This window comes from Eumetopias jubatus, unplaced genomic scaffold (genome assembly GCF_037043125.1).
Source record: "Eumetopias jubatus isolate StellerSeaLion01/CBP00866 unplaced genomic scaffold, mEumJub1_p1.0 scaffold_8, whole genome shotgun sequence".
NCBI lineage: Eukaryota > Metazoa > Chordata > Mammalia > Carnivora > Otariidae > Eumetopias > Eumetopias jubatus.
The window spans coordinates 4,339,550-4,355,254 of NW_028274814.1; the positions used below are offsets into that span (position 1 = coordinate 4,339,550).

The following is a 15,705-nucleotide window of genomic DNA, read 5'->3' on the forward strand; positions in this document are numbered from 1 at the left end:
GAAGCCTGCTTCTCCCTCTCCCACTTCCCCTGCTTGTGTTCCCTCTCTTGCTGTCTCCCTCTCTGTCAAATAAATAAATAAAATCTTTAAAAAAAAAAGTCACAGACAAGGTCTTAAGTAGAGGCATATGGATAGACAGGAAATTTTCCTTATCACACGTAATTACCTACTAGAAGACATCACCACAGAAGAAGCACTAAACAACTTAGTAGATAAAACAATATAGCTAATTGATGTTAGCCAAACTTTGTCCTCATTCATACGAACCTGGCACATTGGGCACATGAAAGAAGTGGTCACAGTAGGAGAGATGGGGGCTACACATCAGTCCAAAATCATGGATTTCCTCTTACCAAAGCCATTCAAGCTACTGTTGCCTCTGAATATCCACCATGAGAGCAACAGAGGCCAATAACCTAGTGTGACATTATTCCTTGAGGAGACCACCTACCTGGACATTTGGTGGCAGGTTGATTAAATTGTGCCCATTCCACCCTGGAAGAACCAGTGAAATATGTGGGTCTGGAAACCAAGGGATGGAAGCAGGAGATATCCCAGTTAGCATCATTCCCAATAACCACTAAGGAACTTTGTGCTTTTCTTCCTGCGACTCTGGACTTCGAAAACTTAAAAGTCTAACTCCCCAAAAGAAAAAGCAAGCCTCCTATTGAACTGCAAGCTAGAGCTGCCAGGGCTGCCACCTAGACATCCAGGAACCAGGAGGCTGGAAGAGGAATCACTGTGTTGACAGGCATAAATAATACTGATCAGCAGGGTAAACTAGAACTAATGTTACACGATGGTAGCAGGGAGGAATAAATGAAATTCGGGTGATCCACTTAAGTGCCTCTTGGTACTCCCTTTCCCAATTACAACTGTGAATAAGCAAATGCAACAAACCTAGCCTAAGAATTGTGTGGGTCTAGGGGTCAGACCACCCAGGAGTTTGGGTCACACCACCAGGTAAGCTGTCATGACCAACAGCGGGGATAGCTGAAGACAAGGAAATTTAGAATGGAGGTGGGGAAGGGAATGGATAGTGGAGAAGTGTTTTAGCCCCAAAACCAACTGCAACAGTGAAGACTGTAATTTGGCCCATAAACCTCCCTCTTTTAAATTTATTCTCAGGAAGAAAGGTCCATAGGAGCTGTGGAGGAGCTGCACCTGAACGTGTAGGAGAACTACATGTGAAGCAAAGCATGAACTGTGACAGCCATGAAGACCTCACCTGTGCCAATCACATCTCCCTTCAAGAGAGAACCTGAAGCAAAGAGTACAGGCTGCTGAAAGCCTCCAGCTGTGGATGACGTCAGGCTCTGTCTCAGCCTTTGAGCTGAGTCCACTTGCCTCCTGAGCATCCCCCAGCCCATGACTGAGCACACAGTGATATAAAGACTTGCTATTTTGTCCAATGTAGAACTCCTCCATGGGCATTCTTTGGACTTGAGATCTCCACTGGGCTTCCAGAGACTTTCTCACAGCTATGCCACAGTCTGATGCTCGAAATCTTTCTACTTAACCCTCCTTCCTCCTCCCTCACCTTTCACGGGTATCAGATCGGCATCATCATCTGAAAGCTTCCTCTGCCCCTCCTGCTCCTTCTCTCCTTTAACTTTCACCATTGTAACCCCTAATAAATCTCTTTCACTTATAACTCATCTTGGCATCTGCTTCCTGGAGGGCCCAAATCAACAGAGACCTAAATGTAAAAACAAAAACCATAAAGCTAGAAGAAAACATGAGAGAACATATTCATGAGCTTGATATAGGCAAAGTTGTCCTAGACAAGACACAACTATAATATGAGTTGACTAGTACTTAGACAAGTACTAACTATAAAAAAAGAAATTTATAAACTGCACTTCTTCCAAATTTGAAAATAAATTATCTTTCAACAAATGAATAAACAAGCTATGGTGTATCATTACAATCATTAATACTGTTCAGCCATAAAAAGAAGGGAACTATTGATACACAAAACAATTTGGATGAATCTCAAAGGCATTATGCTCAGTGAAAGAACCCAATCTCAAAAGGTTACATACTGTATCATTCCATTTATATGACATTCTCAGAAAGACAAAAACTGTAGTAAGGGAGAAAAGATCATCCATTTCCACAGGTTAGAGGTGGGGGAGTGTATGATCATAAAAGGATAGCATGAGGGAGCGTTTTGGCATTATGAAACTATTCTGTATCTGTATTCACAATGATTATATCCATGCATGTGTTAAAATTCACAGAAATGTACACCAAAGAAGTCAATTTTCCTATATGTAATTTTTTAAATACAAACTACAAAAATAATCCCCCATGTATTGATGCTTTGCTTAAAATTATTCAGTGAATGAATGTTTGGGGCTAAAGTTGCTGGGGCATATGGTAAGGGTGTGTTTACTTTGGTCAGAAGCTGCCAGGCTGTTTTCTAGGGTATTCTATATCTCCATTGGGGTAGTGGTTACACGGCTATGTACCTTTGTCCAAACTCATCAAACTGAGCACTTAAGGTGGCTGCAATTTATTTTATGTAAAATATACTTCAATAAAGCTGATTAAAAGAAAATATTTTAAATTATTCCTACATATTAATAACAAAAAGATTTGAACAGGCATTTCATAAATGAATGCATAGCATCAATAACATTATTTCTCATTAAGGCAATGCAAATTTAAATACAGTGAGATACTGCAAATTAAAATACAGTGAGATACCACTATATAACCACACTAGAACAGCTAAATATTACTGAATATCAAGTGTTCTGAGAATATGGAACAACTGGAATTCTCATACATTGCTCATGAGTGCGTGAAATGACAACACAATTTTAGAAAACATTTCGGTCATTCCTTATAAGTTAAACATAATCTTACCCTCTCACTGAGCAAATCCATTCCTAGGTAATGAAACATGTATACAAAAAGACAAGGGCGTGGAATGTTTAATCATAATAGTACCAAACTTGAACCATACAAATGTCCATCAACAGGATGACGAGTAACCCAACTGTCACATTCATAGGACAGAATACTAATCAGCAACATAAATAGCAATCACTGCCACACACAATAACCTAAATCCACAGACATTATGCTAAGCAAAAGAAGCCAAACACAAAAGTGCATATACTGCATGATTCCCTTTATATGAATTTCAAAAACAGTAAAACTAATATATAGTGATATATGTTAGTCAGCCTCCAAGATGCCCTCAATGATCCTTGTCTCCTGGTTTTCATAGCCTTGTGTAGTCCCCTCCTACACTGATCCATGTCTGGCCAAGGGGCTGATATGATGTTATAGAAGTGACAGTGTGTGACTTCCAGAGTTAAGTCATAAAATGCATTGTAGTTTCTGTCTCAGCCTCACTCTGGGAAGCCAGCCCCCACATCATCAGGAACTTGCTGGCGGTGAGAATAAGCCACCTTGGAAGAAGATCCTCCAGCCCGCATTCAAACATTCAGCTCACTGCAATCCTGGGCCTTGCTGACATGTGATCCAGTCTCATGAAAGACTCTGAGCAAAACCATCTAAACAATGGAGTCCCAAATTCCTGACCCACAAAACTTAGAAGAGAGAATAAAAATTTCTTGCTCTTTTAAGCCACAAAGTTTACGGTAATCATTTATGCAGCAATAGATTCCTAAGACATGATAAAAATCATAATGATATTGTGGGAAGGGGGAATATGCACTGAAAAGAAGCACAGTGTACGCAAACAATGAATCATGGAACACTACATCAAAAACTAGTGACGTAATGTATGGTGATTAACATAACATAATAAAAAAATTTTCAAAAAGCACAGTGTAACTTCCAAGGGTAATAGAAAATTGTGTATCTTAATTTTTTTTAAGCTTTTATTGATTTATTTGACAGAGAGAGAGAGAGAGAGACAGCGAGTAAGGGAACATGAGTAGGGGGAGTGGGAGGAGAAGCAGGCTTCCCGCCGAGCAGGGAGCCCAACGGGGGCTCGATCCCAGGACCCTGGGATCATGACCTGAGCCGAAGGCAGACGCTTAATGACTGAGCCACCCAGGTGCCCCATGTATCTTAATTTTGATGATGTTTATATGGATGTATTCATATATAGAATTTTGAGCTGAATGTTTACTATCTATGCATTTTACTGCATTTAAAAAAACACCTGAAAAAAAGTAAACAATAAAGAAAACATGATTCAGGAAAGAAAAAGCTCATTTGCAGTTGTAACTATACCATAAAATATCTAGAAACAAACATTAAAAATGTGTAAATTCTATACAAAAAAATTAAAGACTGTAACTCCTTGGAGAATGACGCCAAGGGGAAGAAAAAAGACCTAAATAAAAAGAGAGACATTACATGTTCCTAATAATAAAGGTAATTAGAATAACGAGCATTTATTGAGTGTTTTTAATGTAACAGGCTCTGGTTCTAGCACTGCACATGGATTACATCATATTATACCTTAAAATAACACATGAAGGGGCGCCTGGGTGGCTCAGTCGTTAAGCGTCTGCCTTCGGCTCAGGTCATGATCCCAGAGTCCTAGGATCAAGCCCCGCATCAGGCTCCCTGCTCTGCGGGAAGCCTGGTTCTCCCTCTCCTGCTCCCCCTGCTTGTGTTCCCTCTCTCGCTGTGTCTCTCTCCGTCAAATAAATAAATAAAATCTTTAAAAAAAAAAAAAACGCATGAAGTGGGGCGCCCGGGTAGTTCAGTCCGTTAAGCTCTGCCTTTGGCTCAGGTCATGAACCCAGAGTTCTGGGATCCAGCCCTGCATCAGGCTCCCTGCTCAGCGGGGAGCCTGCTTCTCCCTCTGCCTGCAGCAACCCCTGCTCTTGCTCTCTCTCTCTCTCCCTCTCTGTCAAATAAATAAATAAAATTTTGAAAAAAACATAACACATGAAGCTATTTTTATTTCATAGACAAACAGGTTGAGAGATTAAGTCAATGTTGTCAGCATCTATTCTACAGATATTAACTTTTAAATTCAGTCTAATGCCAACTCTAACACCATTTTTATGAAATTTGGAGAACTGATTCTACAATATATATGGAAGAGAGAAAGAATGATGACAGGAGGATTTACTTTATCAAATCATGCAATCCAAGGATGCAAAATAAATAGTGATTTAAATAGGAAAATTTGGAAAAGACATTAACAAATAAATAGGGAAAGTGAATATAAAGCCTAGAAATAGATCCACACATATGGAAATTTCTGGTTGTAAAATACAATATTTTGAATCGCTGGTGAAAGAATGTGCAATTCAGTAAAATGGTATGGACATATATATCCACTGTTTGAGGAACAAATTACATTGTTTTCCTACTTCATGCCATGTGAAAATTTCTGATGGATTAAAATATCAAATGCTAAGTAACTACAAATATTAAAGGAAAAGTAATGTAAATTTTTATAACTTGGGATAGGAATGGCTTTACCAAATAACACTCAAAGCTCAAAACTCACTGAGAAAAAAATGGAAAGCTCTGATTACGATTTTAAAATTTCTACTTACTGCATGATATCATAAGTAAAAATTAAAAGGTGTATTTGCAACATATGTAACTGCCAAAGAAAATATAAAGAACTTCTAAAAAGACAACTCAATAGAAAAATGAACATTGAATATATAGTTCACAGAGGAAATTCAAATAGGCAATAAGCATAAGAAAATATGTTTGACTTTTCTAGTAATTGTAAAAATGCAACCTAAAATAAAAGTGAGATGTCATTTTATAAACTAACAAACTGGCAAAAATTAAAAATGTTGGATTATATCCACTGTTCACAAGGATTTGGGAAAGGAACAATCTTATGCACACTTTGAGTGTGCCACACTTTATGAGAAAACCAATTAACAAAATCCTTTTGTAAAGCAATTCAACATTATTTTTCAAAGTTAAAATTTTATATATTCTTTGACAAAGTAATTTTACATCCATAAATCTATCGTGTAGAAATGTCCAAACATGAGCACAAAGATATTCTAACAAGGATGTTTATTGCAGCATTATTTATAATACTGAAAAATTTTAAATAACACAAATGTCTGTCTATACAAAGGTTAGTTTAATAAATTGGGATATATTACATAGTAAGAATACTAGTAATGATACGCAACTACTAAGAGTAGGAACTTTGTATATCATTGTGGAACAATTACTAGGATATGTTCATTGAAAGTTTATAATTATGCATAAAGAATTATTCTATTTGTTTAAGAAACCTATATGTATTTATGTAGATATATGTATATAGATATGTGTATTAATGCAGTGAAAAAGAACACAAAGGTACAAATGAAAATATGTATATAAGGTAGAAAATGAAGAAGAAAATGAAGAAAAAGAAAATGAAGAACTCTGTGTTCATGCACAACTGAGTCTTTTATAAAAATACAGTAATTTATTTCTATTACCTGTTACAACCAAAAATACAGAGAAATTTGATCATATAAAATACAGTAATTTATTTCTATTACCTGTTACAACCAAAAATACAGAGAAATTTGATGATCATACTCTGATAATATGAATGGTAGGTAATATTGCCAAACTTTTTTTGTAATTTTCAAAGTTAATTTTTTACATTTTATTCAACAAATATTTAAGGTCACTAAGCAACGAGCACTGTTGGGTACTTAGACATAGTAGCCAGAGAAAACACGGCCAACTGCCCTCCTAGAGTTCACAATCTACTTGGAAGTAGAGGGAAAATAATAAGTAGTTAAAAGAAATACAATAAATGTTAAAACGAGGGAAATATGGGGTACAAGGAAGAGGAAATTGCAAGAAAACCTAATTTAATCTAATCTAAAATTGACTCAAAGAGCAAAACAGCTCTACGAAAGATACGCCTTCCCAAAAGAGATGGTTACATTAAAACTGAAATGTTGACTCCGAGTAGCCAGTGAGTAGAGTAGGAGAGAGTGCTGGGGAAGGAGAGGGGAAAAGACCAAAATGAAAATGTTCAGGGCGGAAGAAATTATGTGCAAAGTAGAAATGGTTGGAATGGATGGGTGGGGGTTGCGTGGCAAGAAGTTAGTTTGGAGAGAGAGCCCAGGACCTATTTGTGAAATCTCTGATTATCCCTGTTAAGAAAGGAAGAACTTTATCCAAAAGCCAACGAGTGGTCATTTAACAGTTTTAAAGCAGGAGCGTACAGGCTCAGATTTCTAGCACATTTTTGAAAGACCATCTCAGACGATTGTGGAGAAAGGACTCCCGTGGTACAAAAACGGAGGCAGAAAAATCTTTCAGAATACGGTTCCAGTAATCCGGCCAATAGAGACAGAGATGTGGGTGGAGTTGAAAGATATTTAACGCACGGAATTCAGTGGGACCTAGGGACTGGGTGGATGCGTGAGGACAGGGAAAGGAAAGAATAAAGACTACATTCCACCAGGGGCCGGATCCAGGGCGCGGGGTTGAGGTGGCAGGAGCCGCCGCGAGGCAGGCGGAGTCGGAGGCGCTCGCTGCGGCGCTGGGGAGGGAAGGAGGGGCCCCCGACGAGAACCGAGTGCATCGGCTTCTGGGCCTGGTGAGTTCCAGTGGCTCCGCAGGCCGAGGGGCTCTGAGAAGCCAAGGAGGCCGCCAGGCTGGGGCCCCGAGTGTTCACGCACCGTCGCGCAGAGAGCACTCCGCGAGGGTCCTCCCCAGCCTCGGCAGGCAAGGAGCCTCAGTCGGAGGAGAAGGCGGAGCCGGGCCCGAGAGCCACGGAAAAAGCTGGAAACGGAAGAATAAACAGAAGGCACACAGGAGCAGGGTGGCTTCCCTGGCACCGCAGGCAGGGCTCCGACTCTACGCGTCCCCGCCCCGCTACAGGAGGCGGCGCCACAGTGCCCGCAGCCAGCGCCCAGGGCAGCTCCGTGGGGACCCAGCTTCCAGCTGAGTCCCACCTCCAGCGGGCGGGAGCTGGAGGGGGCCTTGTGGGAGGCCCCTGCTAGCCCGCAGGCCACGTGGCCCCAAGAGGGGGGCGAACAGAAAGACGCACCTGTCTGGGAAGGCCCCAGGAGACTTTGCTGTGGCCAAGTACAGCTATTTCTATTTTTCTTTGACTCACTCTTTGTACTTAAACTTATTTTGGGGTGGGGGGAGAATAAATTCCAACTTTCGATATACCCACTGGTCTTTCTACCCACGTATATTCCTTTTTACCTATTAATTTTCTTTAAGATTTTATTTATCTATTTTTTCATGAGAGACAGAGAGGCAGAGGGAGAAGCAGGCTCCCTGCTGAACAGGGAGCCCGAGGCGGGGCTCGATCCCAGGACCCCGGGATCATGACCTGAACCGAAGGCAGATGCTTAACCGACTGAGCCACCCAGGTGGCCCTCTACCTATTAATTTTTATAAGTCATAGATATGATTCTTTTAATCATTTTTATTAACTATTTTCTAGAGTTCTCTGGAACCATTTCCTTCTTTGAGGAGCCTTATGCATGCATTACTTCATTATCTTCCAGAATTAGATACTTGTGGTCTATGTTTCTTCTGAAAATGGAGTTCTATCCTAGGGATTAAATAAAATTGTCTATGACATATGTAAGGTTTTAAAAATTATAACAAAGAATGAGCTGTAGGAGAACTGTTCTCTAACACAAGAACACAAGTGAAAAGTTTATAAACAAACCATTATGTTGGGTTATGTTTTTAGTGGATCAATAATCAATATATCAATTTATGTTTCAGTTAGATGCTGTGGTAGGTTGAATAAACCACCACTCCCCCAGGATGTCCATGTCCTAATCCCTGGAACCTGTGAATAGCAAAGGGATTTTGCAGATGTGTTTAAATTAAAAACCTTGAGATAGGGAGATTACCTTTGATTATCCAGGAGGGCACAATGTAATCACAAGGATCCTTGTAAAAGGGAGCCTGGAGGGTTAGAGTCAGAAAAGGTGATGTGATGATGGAAACAGAAGTCAAGTGATCCGGCCATGAGCCCAGCTATGCAGGCAGCCTTTAGCAAGTGCACAAGAAAATAAACAGATTCTCCACCAGAGCCTCCAAAGGGAACAGAGCCATGCAGATGCATTTTGGACTTTCTGACTATAAAAATGGTAAATTTGTGTTTTCTAAGCCACTAAATCTGTGGTAAATCGTTATGACAGCAAGAATACAGGTGTTCTTGAAAGCAATGTATCAAACTGAGCTCTCCCACACACAACAGGTGATTTTGCCTCTCAACTTTTGATAAAACAGAAGCAATTATTCTTGAATTTCTTGAATCCAGAGTTCTCATACACCTAAAAACTTTGTGTGTACTCATAACGTCCTTTTCCTTAAACTAGGAAAAGGCTTTCCACTTTCTGAAAACTTAACTCTCTTCACCGGTCCCTATTTTCACCTGGGTCTTACTCTATCAGTGATCTCTGCCTTGTGTCTTGAGTCTCCCCCCTCTTAACAGCCTCTACTCATCAGTCTATAAACAGGTTCAAATAATAACATTTATTGAGCCTTTTCTATGTGCCAGACATTAGGCTATGGTCTGCTTCATTACAGCTCTGAATCCTCTGAGATTGAATTTTATGAGTAGTGGCAGATTTACTGTGAGGCCTTAAATTTAAACCTTAAACTTCAAAGCATTCAGTGGCACAAGTCATATCCAAAGCATACCTAATTTTATATTTTTAATTTTGTATTCCTTTTCTTAAAGGGGCCCCTCCAAATTGTATGAACTTCAGAATTCCACAAAACCATGATCTATACCTACCTATGAGGTAAATATTATTATTGTCCCCATCTTACAAATAAGAAAACTGTGCCATGGTGAGGTTTTATAATTCACCTAAGATTATATAAGCAGTAGGTGGCATAGCAATATTTCAACCTAATTATTTCTGACTCTCAAGTCTAGAAATTGATAATTTGCCCATTAAATTTAATTCTGTCTCTTCAGGGAATTTCTTACCTTAACACACCCCTTCCTTTCCAGCTTCAGTTTTCCTCTAGTTAGTATTTTATCTTTTTTTCATTTCATGATCCAAAGAATAATCTACATCTACCAGCTCTACTTCCTTATCTCCCATTAAATTTTTACTCACTATAATCCACTTTCTACCCACCCCATTAAAACTCTTACCATCTCCAGTAACCTCCAATTCACAAAATCCAATGGATGTTTTTTACAGTGTACTTGAACTAACTGAACCATACTCAAACCATTCCTCCCCTCCTAAAGCTTTCTCTTTCCTTAATTACTAAAGCATATTTTCTGGGCGCCTGGGTGGTGTAGTCAGTTGAGCCTCTGACTCTTGCTTTCTACTCAGGTGTAACCTCGGGGTGGTGAGATTGAGCCCCATGTCGAGCTCTGGGCTCAGCACTGAGTCTGCCTGGGACTCTCTCCCTCTCCCTCTACCCCTCCCCCCTTCTCTAGAATAAATAACTCTGTAAAAAAAAAACAACTTCCCTCTTTCTCTGCCTTCTTCTAAGACTGTGCCTTCTTTTTTTATTGTGCTTCTCTTTTATTTGTCCCACTTCCTCATTCCACTATTTAAATATCAATGAAATTTCTAGTATTTTTTCCTTCTACCTTCTCACTCATTTCCTTACGGTTATCTCATTTTCACATGTACTACAGCTTTAACTAGACTCTAATAGTAAAAAATCTGTACCTCTATCTTAACCATGCATCATGAATTAAAGACCTACACATACAATTGCCCGCTAGACATCTCCATCTACATACACTACTTCCAATTTAGCTGTTCTAAATCTAAATTTAAATCTAAATCAGCTCTTGCTTCTGCTTAACCCTTCTAGCAATCAAGTCAAACCCCAGGAATCTACCTATTTCCTCATATTCTACGTGTAATCTTAACCAAGTCTTTGTGGTTCTACGTTTTATTCCCTCTTCTTCAACCCCCTGGGGATTGCTTCACCTCAGATTATCACCATATCTGACAACTTTTATCATAAAAATACTTATAATTTGTCTTATTAATCTGTATTTAACCCCTTTTACACACACACACACACACACACACACACATACACACACCACTTGCACACTCCTAAATAGTAACTTCCTCCAGGGTGCTTTTCCTAAAATGCAAATCATATTACATTACTTCCCTTGTGTAAAGCCATTTTCATCTTCCTATTGCAGAAGTGATTAAATTCAAATGTGTTGCATGGCAAACCGATATCCTCTTTATCTGTCCCTAATTACGTGTGACCTTAACTTCTAAGGTTTCTGCCTCAAATCTATACTTGAACCATTGTGAACTTTTTGTAAGTATTAAACTATGTTGTTCCATATCTCTTTCACACACATGTCCTTCCCTCTGGCAAGCTTCCATTTCTATGGTCCTTAAGACTCAACATATATCATCTCCCTGAAGTCTTCCTTTTCCCCTCATTGTGTAAATTTATTACCTCCCCACATTGGGCTTTGTTATTTCACTTTGTATACTTCTTTATAATATTTAGTATACAAAGATAGAATCTACAATATCTGAGATGAAAAACACACTGGATTGATTAATGATAGATTAGACATTGCAGAAGAATAGGTTTGGGAACTTGAAGACCTAGCAAAGGAAACTGTTCAAAATACAGAGAGGAAAGACTGAAAAAACAAACAAACAAACAAACAAACAAACAAAACTAACCTAACAGAGTATCATTGAGCTATGGGACAATTTCAAAGGACCTAAAGTTTATGGTATTGAAATCCCAATAGTGGTTGGAAGAGAGGAGGAATTTGAAGAAATAATGGCCAAAAAAACTTCCAAACTTGATGAAAACAAACCCATAGATGCAGGAATTTCAAGGAACAACAAGCACAAAAAAATTAAAAGGGAACCTATACCAATACATATCATAATCGAATTGGTTAAAATGAGGGAATAAGAGAAATCTTGAAAGCAACCAGAGAAACAAGACATTACTTACGAAGGAACAAAGATGAGGAAGACAGCAGGCTTTTTGTCAAAAACTAGGCAAACCAAGAAACAGGGAACCAACATCTTTAAAAGTAGTAAAAGAAAAAATTGCCAATCTAGAATTTTTACTCAATAAGATAATATAACAACATCTTCTCAGTGAAATTATTTTTCAAAACAAAACAAAATAATTTTTCAGAAATTCAGATGCCATTAAATAGTGACATGTCATTCCTGACTTCAGTCCTCCTCACAAGAAGACCTCCCATCCATACACAAGACAACACTCTGAAAATCCCAGAGCCCAGAGAGTGAGGCTGAAGCACCACTCTGGACCACAGAGACTGAGAAGAAACACATTTGAAGGGTAAGAGGCCTGACTACATTCTGACTGCATCAGACCAGCACAATGCTGCACCAGACAGGTTCTCCCTGGGCCTACAGTTTTTCCAGTAGGAAAAGACAGCCCAAGGTGGACATCCAGCCCCCTCAGTGTTACAGAACACTTGCTGAGAGGTACCTCAGGTCTTGCTTCATGGAGAATCTGCAGAGCTCAACACTGGGGATCAGATTAAGATAGAGAATGGGGGCAAGGCCTTTAGCGACCAGTGCTAAGATCTTGGTGGATAGCATTCCTGCCTTCCTACTTGCAGTAACAACAGAGCAGAGTTCCCAGCCAGCAGTTCTGCTCAGCTGCAGAACTGAGCTGGAGGTTCCATCTGGCCTGGGTGCTCAGTGTGCAGTTCTATCCGATTTGGGTCCCCAGCCAACAAGCAGAACTGACCATGGAATCTGTTCTACAGCCCCACCTATGCAGGGAAGCAAATTCACAGCTCTGCCCAACAGAAAGCCTGGCCAGTTACCCCAGGCAGAGAGCTCATCCTACAGCCCTGCTTCCAGAAGGAGCCAAAACAGCAGCCCTGCTCAACTGATAAGTATAGCCTCCGGACCCACATAACCAGGGAACCTAAACAGTGACCCTGAGCATCCTCAGAGCCCAGCCTGTAGTATCACCCAGGCAATAAGCCCAGCCTACAGCCCTGCCTAAAACCAGAGCCCAGCCTATGGCCCTGCCTGATTGCTGAATACAGCCTAAGGCCTAGTCCAGGTAGGCAGTTCAGTCAGTAACCCTGCCTAATCATAGGGCATACCCTGAGGCCTCACCCAATGACTGAGCATAGACAGCAGCTCCACCTGACCATGAAGCACAGTGTCTAGCCCCCCCCCCCTCCCCGAATGGGGGATACCAGTGGGGGCCTGTATATAGTAAGAGAAAATTTATTTTTTATCTTACTATACACATAATGGTATAATACCACATGACAGTAGACCATGTTACATTAAGGGTATATAATATAAATGCTAAAACATCCACTAAAATAATACAACAAAGACTTATAGCTAATGTGTCAACAAGGGAGATGAAATGAAACCATTTTTTAAATACTCAGTCAAAAAGATGTCAGGAAAAGGAGATGAGAGGAACAAAGAAAAGATAGGATAATTAGAAAATGGATAATATGATGATAGATGATCCCATTAAATATAAATGTTCTAAACACTTCCATTAAAAAGTGAAAATAGATTAGATATGAAAGCAAGATCCAATTATATGCTGCCTAAAGGAAACTCACTTTATTTGTTTCCAATTTGAAAGTAGTTATTTATTAACTGAGCAGATCACAAAAATAATCATGGTAGATGCCTTAGTTCATCCTTCTAATAAGCCTGTTGATCTGGTCTTCCCTGTTACCAGCATCTCCATCTCTACCTTCTACAAAATGGGTGGTCTTCTTCTTCATTCTCCCTTTTGGAGAAGATAATTTGAAGGGCCATAAAAAGTTGTTTGCATCTTTGAAACATTTTCCAACAGTATAGACCTCGTGAATCAGATGCTCCATGCAGATGATGCCATATTTACCAAGAGATTGAGCAATCAATGCGGTCTCTGTCAGGGCAATTTGCTTCTTGTTGATTTTGCTGTAACCATGCTTGTAGATCAATTCATTCATCAACATCAGGTTTGGGTACCCCCATTCTATATATGGTTCCACAATCCTTAGCATGTTAACTGAAGCATTGTTGAACTTAACAAAGATGTCATTGAAGATTTGGTTAAGGCAAAGAAACTGCAATACCTTTCGATCCTCTGGGCTCACACCATTGATACCTCTGATCCTGATGACAAATGCCAATTTGGGTTCTGCAGGTACCTAGAAGTTGCCAAATTTTCTTGACATCCTAGCCATTCAAATCTCAGTTCTGTACATCTGCCTATACTCCTTGTGGTAATGCTTAGCTTTTTCAGAAGTAAGCTTCCTCCTTGCCTTTCGAAGCATCTTTTGGGCAAACTTTTTTCTCAGACACTTGATATTCAACTCTGTGAAATTCCTTCGCTTTTTCTTAAGGGTTTCTGGCATAGCAGGAACCTTATTTTTCTTCTTTTCTGCACCCTCAATGGTTCCAGCCAGAAAAAAGAGCAAGGAAACTCACTTTAAATATAAAGGCACAAATAGATAAATAGTAAAAGCTGGGATGCCTGGGCGGCTCTGTCGGTTAAGCAGCTGCCTTTGGCTGAGGTCATGATCTTAGGGTCCTGGGATGGAGCCCCGCCCGTGTTGGGCTCCCTGATCAGTAGGGAGTCTGCTTCTCCCTCTGCCCCTCTCCACCCTGCTCCTTTTCTCTCTCAAATAAACAAATATTTTTTTAAAAAATAAATAGTAAAAGAATGGAATGATAGACCATACTAACATTAAATCAAATGAAAGATGCAATGGCTATATTAATATTAGCTAAAGCAGAGTTTAAACCAAAGAATATTACCAGAATTAAATAGTATTATTTCATAATGATGAAGATGTCAATTTATCAAGAGAACATAATAGTCCTAAATGTTTATGTACTTCATACAGGCCGTCAAAATATATGAAGCAAAAACTAATAGAACTGCAAATTAAAGTCAGTCTTTCAACAATTGATAGAAGGAGTAGACAGAAGATCAGTAAGGATATAGAAGATTTAAACACTAGGAACCAACTTGATCTAGGTGACATTTGTAGAATATTCCATCCAATAACATAAGAATGCACATCTCTTTCAAGTTCACATGGACCACTGAGCAGAATAGATGATTTTCTGTGCCACAGAACACATCCCAATAAATTTATAAAAATTCAAGTCACGCAAAATTGTTCTTACATCTCATTTGAATAATACTGGAAATCAGTCACTAATAGATATCAGGGAAAGTCCCCAAATATTTAGAAACCAAAGTAATGCAAATCTAGAAAAAAAAGAAGAGGGAAAAAAAAAACAAAGAGGAAAGTAAAAATACTTTAAGTTGATAGAAAATACACATATAAAAATTAGTGAGGTGCAAGTAAAGCAGAGGAAAATAGCACTAACTGCATATATTAGAAAAGAATATATATCAAGTCAATGTCTTCAGTTTCCACCTTTAAAAAAAAATGAAGACCAAAATTAAAAATTAACAAAAGAAAGAAAATAAATGACGATCAGACAGAAATCAATGAACTAAGAAACCAACATATAGAAGTTATTCATAAAACCAAAAACTGGTTCTCTGGGAGGATAACAAAAATAGATAAACATTGGGGCGCCTGGGTGTCTCAGTCATTAAGCGTCTGCCTTCAGCTCAGGTTGTGATCCCAGGGTCCTGCTCAGCGGGAAGCCTGCTTCTCCCTCTCCCACTCCCCCTGCTTGTGTTCCTCTCTTGATGTGTATCTCTCTGTCAAATAAATAAATAAAATCTTTAAAAAAATAGATAAACATTTAGCCATATGATCAGAAAAAAAGAGAAGACAAATTA

The 15,705-nt window shown here is 39.2% G+C and overlaps 1 pseudogene; it reads right to left on the bottom strand.

The window, feature by feature from the left end:
• Positions 1-13,582: 13,582 nt before the first annotated feature.
• On the bottom strand, positions 13,583-14,338 carry LOC114222440 (large ribosomal subunit protein uL30 pseudogene; annotated as a pseudogene).
• Between the last annotated feature and the right edge of the window lie 1,367 nt (positions 14,339-15,705).